The sequence below is a fragment of the Phyllostomus discolor genome, chromosome 6 (genome assembly GCF_004126475.2).
Source record: "Phyllostomus discolor isolate MPI-MPIP mPhyDis1 chromosome 6, mPhyDis1.pri.v3, whole genome shotgun sequence".
Lineage (NCBI taxonomy): Eukaryota > Metazoa > Chordata > Mammalia > Chiroptera > Phyllostomidae > Phyllostomus > Phyllostomus discolor.
This window is the reverse complement of record NC_040908.2, coordinates 112,947,979-112,959,315: the sequence shown is the minus strand read 5'-3', so window position 1 is coordinate 112,959,315 and position 11,337 is coordinate 112,947,979.

Sequence of the window (11,337 nt, the reverse complement as noted above, 5' to 3'; positions counted from 1 at the left end):
ATTTTGGTTAAGACTTAGCTATTTGAAGAGTTCAGCACTGTTAGCCTCAAACCTTTTCCTAAGATTTTCCCCACACATCTCTATTAGCTCTCTCAACAGCTTCTTAGGTCTCTGCATTGTTTTCACAGTACCTCTTTCCTGACATTGGAGGGGAACTGGCTCTCTTCTGTGGGTGGAGGAGGGGAACCAGCTAAGTTTTGGAGGGGATTAGTTTGGGGTTTTTTTGTCTAAATGAGATAGTTGCCATAAAATTTTGTCCCTATTTGTCATTTCCTACACTTTCAAAAGATTTGATAACAGGCCTCCACTTAGTTGAAAGTATATTGTACTAGTACAGACACCATTATGATTTTATGTTCCATCCTTAAGCATATCTTATACTTGTTTTCCCACTAGTTGGGTCCTTTGGACAGCTTTGCAAGGTGAGGAGCAAATGGGAAGAGCAACTTTTGACAACCTCTGTTTGGTGGCAATAACTACACACTCTGTTTGATTGATTACCTAGATTTGGTCTTCAGCCAATGGCACTGGACACTGCTGCCCTTCAGAGAACATAGAGAAACAGGAAGAGTTCAAAATGCAGGTGCTCAAGGAGTGTAAATGTGGGCATTACCTGGAGTGGATTGGAGGAGCAAGGAGGACAGGCGGGGATCCCTGGTGGAGCTCAAACCGGCAGTACCCAAACTCTGTCCTCACTTATATCAGATAGTTTTTGTTCATTTGGAGTTGATTTGTGCAAATTAACTGCCAAGTGATTATCTTAACATTGCATGCACATTCTGAAAAGTAAAACACCTTATTTTGAAACATTAGGTGAGAAAATAGTCCATTGAATTTTAAATCCATTCAAATTATTACAAGAAATTTCAACATTATATTTGTAAATGAAAGAAAAAAAAGAGCGTTAAGTTCTTTGAATACAATTTGAAAGAATGGGAATGAAAAAGATTTTAAAATGTTTATCAGCTACTTACACAACTAACATATCTCACCAGTTGTCACTATCAAGAAATTCAAGAGATCAATTATCTGTAATCATTTCAAGTATACAATCAAACTAAAGCTGTATTTATTGAAGCAACTTCAAAAAGTTAAGACTTGTAGGTGTATTTTCTTCTAAATTAATATTTAACATTTTTCTTAATAATTTCTATTTCATTTCTCTTATAATTATGCAATATAAAGAAAATGCCATTTTTTTTCATGAACCCTGTATAGCCTAATCTGCTTCCAGTTTACTACAGTGTGCCAAACAAATAACATCATTTTCTCTGTGTGCCATGATATTAAAAATGTTGAGAAGTGCTGTGTAACTTATGGAGAAGTAACGTATTGCCCATCTCTGCAGTTGCTACCATGGACCTTAACACCCTGCACAATTATGCACCACATGCCTCTTGCTGCTCTAGTCCCCTACATATGAAGTGTATTTCCCCTCCCCTAAAGAGACCAGGCCTTTGGAAAGCTTCCACTCTATGTTTTGGGCCAACACTTCCTACACACTCTCTGAGCAGCAATATCTCCACGTCCTGGGCCCTGGCAGCAAACTTCACAGCCATGGCCACCAAACCACCAAATAGTTGTTTTTGATGTGTGACAGTCCCTTCCTCAGTACTACTACTGATTTACATGTTCTTAAATGGGCCAGGCTGGAGAGGGAGTCAGGCAGGAAAGGATAGAAGCTACCTGCTTTTTCTGTTGATCCAAAACAGAGGAGCCCCTAAGCCCCTGGTCCCTCTAGAAGCAGGATCCTGCCACTAGATTAACAGACATTTATGCACAGAAGGTGTACTTTTAGAACCAAGTCATCAGTATATAGAAGGTAGCTGGACTTATGAGTGTCCTGCCTACTCCTGAAAATCAAGGGCTCCAAAACTTGTAGAAAAAAGAACAAGAATCTTACTCTGCCCTTCCCCATAGTCCCGTAGATAAGATGTGCCCCTCACCTGTCCAAGAGTGATATTCTTACATTCACTTCTTTCTCTGCCCATTAACTTAAGTGTCAGATTTCTCTTTTTATATGTCTCCTCCTTACAATGTTTTCCTCCTTTTCCAACATGTCAGCAGCAGAAAGCCTTGGGATCACCTTGCTTCAGTTGCCTGAGCAGTTTGCAAATCTCTGTAATTTATCACAGCAGCCTCATCTCACTCTCCCTCTGCCCCCAGATTCTCATATTGCTTGCAGGTAGGAATCCTTACATGAGATCTGATTCCCTGATACGTAAGGGAAAGAGAAAAGAAAAAGGGAGGGTAGCTGGGAGAAAAAAAGTTGAAAAAAAATACAAATGCTATGAAATTCTGGGGAAAGTAAAGAAGTTAACTTTATTCCAGTTACTAAGTACCAGGCAGTGTATTAGGCACTTCTACTCCTATCTCCTGGTCAAGGCCTGCTGGTGAGTGTGTGTGCACCTGAGTACAAACATGTGTGTGGTGGGACAAAGATGGGTAGAAAGCAAAAGAGCCTAGATGGTAATAAAGAAAGATATATCCTTAGAGCCTCAAGATAATAAAAAATAAAATATTTAAATAAAAATAAATAGAAATAACTTGTATGCCCCCACTTTCTCATCCCATCCTCACAGCAAACAGTGTTAATGATTCTCAAACATCTTTACCCCTGAGCTGCTTCAGATTCTTTCTCCACACAGTTATTCAACTGTCCACTCCAGAGCCATCTGAGTCCCCATGCGATCCCTCCCTCCTAAGGACAAGGACAGAACCTGACCTGAGAAGTTAGCAGGTCTCCTGCAGCTACACTCATCAGGTCCCTCCCTATAGATGAGTTGAGTGAAAAGTTGAGGGGCCAACACTTAAAGAGGTGCTTGCCCTCAAGACCTTGCTGACCCTGCACTTGTGCCTTGGAAATGAGTGCCTCCTCAAAATTTGTGCCCAAAGTCCTTTGCTTGCAACATGTTAGCCAGGCCAACACCTCCCACTTCCAACATCTCTGGCTTCCTCCTAGTTCTGTGTAAATACTCAGGTCGAAAAGAGGCCTCCCCATCCCTCAAGATCCAGAAACTATCCCCTTCAGGCCTTGTTCCCAGGACTTTGCTAGGATGGAAATAGCCAGTCCTGTGTGTCAACCCCCCTTCATCTGCCCCAACCCTGCCCCCACACCACCCTGACTCTATTTCTGTTTTCTTTTTAGGAGCATTTCATGTTGAAGGGCCCTATGTACCCTTGGTGGTCATGCTTGGTGGTGAAGCTGAGCTTCCCTGCTCACTCTGGCCTCCTCAAAATATTGAAAATATGCAAATAACCTGGACCAAATCCCTACCCTCCCAGGTGATGCACCAATACAAGGATGGGAGAGACAAGCATGAGGAAGCCATGCCAGAGTATTTTGGGAGGACAGAGCTTGTGAGAAATGCCATGAGTAATGGTATTGTGACCCTGAAAATCTTCAATGTCCAATCCTCTGACAACAGGCAGTATTGCTGTGTATTCCAGCCTGGTTCTGACTACAGTGATATAATGATTGAGCTGAGAGTGGAAGGTAATGACCCACAACTATCCCCTCCACACTCCACAAGGGTCAGTTTATTCTGGGATGGGCTCCTTCCTCTGATCTAATTTTCCTGGGAAATATAAGGAAGTCATAGGAGAAAGGGAGATGGGCAGATGGTCATTATGTCTACTTACCCCATTACTGCACAGATCACTGCTGGGGGCTGCATAAAATATAATAAATAGACTCATAGTGGGGTGAATAAATAGGCAGGGGCCATTTGTGTTGGATTTTGCTGGACTCTTCTGTAGCCCAGAAGTCTAGGTCCCCATCCTTTGTGCCAAGACTTCTTCAGGGCCTCAGTTTTCTGTTCTGGACATTGAGGTCTAGTCAGCAGGAAAAACTCTTCAGAAGTAGGAGAGGGATATGTGAGCAGGAAAATGAGTTAGGGCCTGGCTTCTCTCTTTCCAGTTCTCAGCTCACATCCTCAGTTCCATGTGGAAGCCACTGAGTCCCAGACAAATCCAATTAGTGTGCATGTCAGAGGGCTGGTTCCCTCAAGCAAAGGCCCAATGGGTAGATCTGAGGGAGGAGAAATTCCAACTGAGTCTGAGACTCACACCCAGGACAAAGGTGGCTCATTCCATATGATAACATCACTGCTATTCGGAGAAACTTCTCCAAAGAATCTGATATGTTCTGCCTGGACCCCAGCAGTGAATCAGAAAAACTGATGTCCACAGCACATCAGTTTTCTTTCTCCCCTCACTGCACCCCACAAAATGGGCTTTGATGCTCACACTCCATGGTGGTGGTAGCTCTAACCACATATGCTTGGTTCTGCTTTCTTCATCACACCCTCACCAGCCTTGCTGCCAGAACCCAAATTCCCTCATTGTTTTCCTATTTTCTCTCATCCTTTCCTGTTAAAAATTTGCAGTCTTCACCTTTTTAACCTCTCCGTGGAATTGCACTTTCTTGTCTTGTCCATTAGGGCTGCTATCACAGAATACCAGACTAGATGGCTTATAAACAACATTTATTTCTCACAGTTCTGGAGACTGGAAGTTCAAGATCAGATGTCAGCACAATCAGCTTCTGGTAAAAGCCCTCTTCCAGGTAGCAGACAAACAACCATGCCTTGTGTTCTCACAGGCACTATGGAAGGGGACATGGAGTTCAAGGGGGTTGCTCTCTTTTATAAGGACACTAATCTTATTTATGAGCTTCGGACTTCACATTGGGCATTGGGATTTCAACATAAGAATTTTGAAGGGACAATTTATTCAAGCCACAAAACTCCACCAAACACCACTTCCAGACTTTCTCCTTACTAGCTCTCCAATGGGCCAATCTCTCTTCTCATTTCATAAAGTTTACCTCAGCCTGTTTTGCTGCATTCTCCCTCTATGTAGATGATACACACCTCAGTTCCTGAACCACTCATTACAAACAAGCATACAGCTTTTGATCTTCATGGTATGCCCCTCGTCTTCAGTGAGTGTATTTTGCTAGTGCTTTCTGATATTCGCCATTTTACGGTCTCCTCAGCATTCTCCACACCTCTTCACTTTCTCCCACGTGGTTTCTGTGTGACCATAGCTGCTTTTAGCAGCCTTCACACCTATTTTAAGGTCTAGTGCTTATGGTTGTTTTATTTGGTTGGGTTTTTGTTTTGTTTTGTTTCTTGCTAGTATTTTATTTCCAAGTAAAGAAGAGGAAACACTCACGAATTCAGCCATATTTATATCAGAAATCTAAAAGTTTCCATTTAAATCAGATGTGAACTTAAATCTACATGATGACAAGTCCAGAAATGGCCATGAGAGCAAGTGGAGAAAACTGGAGTCAACATGAGGACCCTCTCTAGGTCTCTCTCTGTCTCCCACCGAGCTCTGGGTACACTGCCTTTGACGAGGTCTTCAAAGGCACCAAGCTTGTCTGACATTGGGCCTTTGTATTTGCTGATCCCTGGAACTGGAACTTTCTATTCTGGCTTTCTTCTTAGTAAAATTTGTTTACAATTTGAGAGGGCAACATAATGGGGTCACACTAAAATCTTGCTGTGTCCCTAGCTCCAGTCTCCCTCTTTACCCCTTATACCCACTCTTCATTGCTGCATTCCTTTCCCCCCTGCACTGTGCTTCACAAACACACAGAGTTATGTACTTCTATTGTAAAGGAAAACTCAACTTTCTTTAACTCCCACCTCCAAGTTTGTCTATCCAGAACCATCAAAGGCTCAGCTGAACTGAGGGGCTTTACTCTAGTAACCACAGTCCTTAGATGGAAGCTAAAATGAAAATGCAATGAAAACAATGTGTATCTGCCAGGGCAATATCCTCATACATTCCAAAGAGAAAGTCAGAGGACACTGACATGTAGAAAGGGAGCCAGACTTATCTAAGGCAATTTGTCAATCCAAACCAGGTGTACCTGAGCACCAAACTCAAGTTGTCAGTCCCCTAGTCCAGAACTGTTTTCAGATAAAGAGAGATTAAGTGGGATAAAGTCTGAAAGCTAGAGAGAGGGCAAATTTCCTAGGTCTTCGCTTTGACTCCACTTTTCTCCACTTGCTCTCATGGCCATTTCTGGACTTGTCATCACCTAGAATTGCCTCACATCTGACTCAAATTCAAACTTTTTGATTTCCCATATGAATATGGCTGCATAAATGAGTATGTTTCCCCAGAACACTGTGCCCCATTTCTATGTGGTACTCTTTCAATTATTCTCTCTATTATTTAGCTGGATAACTACTACTTATACTCTAATGTTGGATGAAATATTACTTTCTTAGAGAGTCTTTCTTTTACTGCTCCTCAGGCTGAATTAGTTTCCACTGTTATTCTCTTTTATACTACCCTAGTGTATTCATAACATTGGTACTAAAACAAATGCAATTGTACATCTATTTCCTTGTGCACTTATATTTATTGTCAATGTCACTCAGTACGCAGTAAGTTTCTTGACAACAGGAGTGGGCATGATTTTTTTTATCATTTTAAACCCACTCCCTGATACAGTACAAGGAACAAAAAAGAACTGAATAACCATTTGTTGTTAAAGAGTTCAATAAAGAGAAAGACAGGCATTTTGAATGACTTGCCCATGTGGACCCAGAAGTCACTAAAGTTAATGACAGACCTTGGTCTGGAGGGTGGCATGGTAACAGAACCTGGTGCTGTTACCATGAGGAGAATGACCATGAGACTGGACAGGGGGAGATAAAGAGTAGTGCAATGAAACAGTGCAAAAAAGATAATTTTTATATGATCAAGTTTTACATTGTGACACAGGCTACTTACCCCCATTCTTCATCTAATTTGAATCAATCTCCCACTGTTCCCGGTACCCCCAACCCAAGCATTTCCTCTGGGCCCTCTAGAAACTTGTTCCATTCAGAATAACTGCCATGACATCTTCCATCTCTTCCCTCAAATTCCATCTACCTACTGGCCTTAATTAAACCTAAAATTTCCCCTAAGAATCCTACTTTCCTGGCATTGCATTCAATTCTCATGACCAATTCTAGGCCATTCTCCTTTTCCAATCATAGAAATACTTCCTGTTTTTTAAGCTTTTGTCACAAGCCAGTCACTTACGACTGAGTTGTAGGCTGGCTGTCCACCCCAACACCTACCATCACCTTAGAATTATTTCCAGTTCAAGGAGACAGTTCATCTATACACTAGCATCTCAGTTCTAGGAATGCCACATTTCCACTAATATGCATTCATCCACACAGTTATCCAACAAATATTTATTGAGCAACTTTTCTAGGCTACCATATTACTTAACCCTGAGATGTCTTCATGGCTAAGATATAGTTTATACTCATGAAACTTACAGTCTAGCAGGTATAAAAGGCTATTTGCACAAAAAAGAAAATATTTGAGGGACAGATGGACCACGTTTGCTTGTTCACCACATTATCACTAAAACTTATCCCTGTATAGCTCTAAGAGGAATTCAATACATGTTCTTTGAATGAATTAAACTTAATTATGATGCAATGTATACAGCAAGCAGATGATGCATTAAAAACACAAAGGAAAGATAGATTATGGAAAGGGGTAGAAAAGGAATCAAAGTCCAATTTTCAATATGTTAAAAACATAACTCTCATAAGAATGTATTGAAATTGGGGAGCCATAATTTTAAGGAATTCAAAAAGGAAAGAAAGAATGGATAACCAAGCTGGTTCAAAATCAGTGAAAAGACTCATTCTTTAAGTAAGAGTGCTAAGTTATTGTTCTATAGGTCAATAAAACCATAATAAAATTTTATTTCCAAAGTCAGATGGTCCCTTGACCACTTTATCAGATAGTGTTTTAGCATGACATTGAAAAGACATGAAATTTGTGTTTGCCTTATTTCTGTTATTTTAGGCACTTTTTCTCAACAAAGCCTTCTTTGAGGTAACATTGCACCTGATGAGTGAAGAGTGAGTGGAAGTCGGCCAGTAAGAATGGTGAAGGGAAAGGCATTAACTGTTCCAGGAGCAAGGAGAGTGCAGAGACCCACTTCACTGTTGTTGTCAGACCTTGGCCTTGATGCAAAAGTGAAAATGTTTATGTTCTAAAATGTTAAACTCCAATGTCTCATTTTTTTTAGCACAGTTTCCAATTCTTCCATCTTTCTACTTTATCACTTTTTACACAAGCTTTTCAGCTTCCTAGAAACACCTGATTCCCTTGTTTTTTTTTTCATGCTATCCCAGGCTACCACCTTCAGTGCTGTGTGAAATCTATGATCAACTCCCTGACCTACTCTTTCTCAGTACTCTCAATTCTGTTACATTGCTACTCTTCCATGGCAGAAATAAATTTATTTGCTTAAATTTATTTTCTGAGCAAGTTAAGTAAGATGATATTTAAATGGATACTAGAACTTACTAATTAACCATAATTTGAAAGGGAAGTGGAAATAGAGTGAGGATCCATAATACATTACTCTTAGATGGAATAAGATTGGGGATTCACTGAGCAAGAATCGTGAATGTGGGAATAACTCTTTAAGGAAACTGATCGGGGGACATCTGTATTTCAGATGCTGAGTCCATCAATATAGCTGTCATCATACTCATCGTAGTGTTTGTATTTGGAACAGTACTGATACTGGGGACTCTCACTGGATGTTACATAAAGAGAAACAAACTCAAAAACAGGTAAAAGTATTCTTTTTTCAATATATAAAACTGTCAGAGATGGTCAGAGAGATGGACTGTGTGAAAAGCCAGGTGCTTGTTAAGAATGTCAGACTTATAGCTCAGTGGATTGAGTGCGGGCTGGGAACCAAAGTGTCCCAGGTTCGATTCCCAGCCAGGGTACATTCCTGGGTTGCAGGCCATAACCCCCAGCAACCGCACATTGATGTCTGTCTGTCTGTCTGTCTCTCTCTCACTTCCTCCTTTACCTCCCTAAAAATAAATAAATAAATAAAATCTTTAAAAAAAAAAAAGAATGTCAGACTTAAACAAGAGGATTTTACTGAAAAAAAAAAAGCTTTCCTATTTAAGGGACTCTCACACAGTGGCTGGGCTAGCAAAGAGGGAGAAGGAGGTGCACTACATGGCCCCGACCATTCAGAGGAGGGCAACAAAGCTCAGGGAGTTAGCAGTCCCCAGGGAGACTTAATTTAGTGCAGGGGAGCTGAGCTGCTCTCAAGGGACTTTGAGAGTGCACAGCACCCAGGTCAGCAAAGAGGGAGGAAGTGGTGTGTGAGTCGCTCCTAACTGGCACACCTCACAATCAGCACAACTGGTGGATTAAAGACTCCCACCTGGCACAGATGGACAGTGGGGACCTGTCAGTGCATGGAGGACCTGGTCTGGAAGCTGGACATTGTAGCCCGTACCTGTCCCCCATCCTTGTAAAATCAAAGGAAGGGAGAAAATCAAAGCCCAGCACCCCTCTGCCTGTGGCATCCAGAAAGACCAGCAGGAGTCTTTTTATTTCTCCCAGGTGTGAGACAATAAGACCTGGAGCTGTGAAAGGATCACAGACAGATCCAGAGAGGGAACACAAGGCTAACACCAACAACTGAAAAACTGAGAAATTTCCCTTTGCTATCATATACAACTTGTATTTTATTGTTTATTTTACTGTTTTCATTATTTTTACTTTTATTAATATTTTTATTTCTCTTCTTTCCATTTAATTTTCTTTGTTTTGTTTGTTTAATTGTGTTGTTTGACTGGTTTTCCTTGTTCTTCTTTCATATTGCAGTTTCATTTTCCTTCTTTTACTTTACTCATGTTCAAATAACACACTACTCTTGGTCATGTATTTTCTTTCTATTTTTTTAAATTCAGATCCTATATTTCTTGTCATATTACTGTTATTCCAATATTATTGTAAATAACTATTCCATACAATTGCAAATACTACGCAGCACCCCTCCCTTGGCCCATTTCACTATCTTCCTGAGCTTTATTACTGTTGTGGTTAACTCTATTCTCTGGCATACTACACCTACTTTCTATCCCTTTCTCTCACTATATCTCACCATCTAACCTTGCACAAGTGCTCTTTTCTGGATTCAGCTCACATTCCTTCTCCCCTCTAATAAGAGTCTTATCTATTTTTCACCTTTTATAAAAAGTAGCAAGTTGGGTGAACTGTCACGGTTAATGCTGTACTTTTACAAAGGATCTCCTATCTGTTCTCTACTTGTTGGTACTTTAAATCCCATAGAATACTTTGCACTGTCTTAATCCATTTTGCCTTCCCGCGCCACTGATCACATAACAAATTAGGTGGGAGTTGTGAACAACAGTAAACCCACTGGAGGAGACAATCCAACAACAAAGGAATCACCAACAGGTAAAAACCCAAGTACAACAAAAGAGACCACACAAACAGAAGAAAAGGCAACCCTAGAACATCAAGACAAGGAGATCAAAGAGACCATATCACTGAATTCCATAGAACTCCTACCATAGAAGTTCACCCTACAAAGACAGCTAGGAAAGTCAGGTATCAGGAAGTGCAGAAACAAACAAAAAGAGTCACCTAAAATGGGGAGACAATAAAGAACCTGCAATCGAAAGGAATGGAAGACTCCCCACTAAAAGAGCTAAATGAAGTGGAGGTAAGCAAACTATCAGATATAGAATTCAAAATAATGGTTATAAGGATACTCAAGGAACTCACAGACAACTATAAGAAACTGAGTGAGAACTACAACAGTATGAAAAGGAAATAGAAACTATAAACAAGAGCAAGGAAGAAATGAAAAATACAATTTCTGAAATACAAAACACATTAGAAGGAATTACAAGCAGGCTGGATGAAGCAGAGGACTGAATTAGAGAGCTGTAAGACAAGGTGGAAAGAAACACCCAAGTTGAGCACCTGAATGAAAAAAGACTAAAAAATATGAAGATAGCTTAAGGGAACTCCAAAAGGAATAGAAACTCTGAAAAAAAATAACAGAAAACTTCCTAAACCTGGAGAGGGAAAAAAACCATGCACTTCAGGAAGAACAGAGGGTCCCAACCAAGATGAACCCAAAGAGGCCTACTCCAAGACACATCATAATTAAAATGCCAAGTTTTAAAATTAGGCCTTTTTTTAAAAGATCTTATTTATTTATTTTTAGAGAGGGAAGGGAGGGAGGGAGAGAGAGAGAGAGAGAGAGAGAGAGAGAGAGAGAGGGAGAAACATCAATGTGAGGTTGCTGGGGATCATGGCCTGCAACCCAGGCATGTACCCTGACTGGGAATCGAACCTGCAACACTTTGGTTCACAGCCCGCACTCAATCCACTGAGCTAGGGCCAAAATGCCAGGTTTTAAAGGCAAAGAAAGAATCTTAAAAGCAGCAAAGGAGAAACAAGAAGTAACATACAAAGAGTCTCTGAGAAGGCTAGCAGCTGATTTCTCAA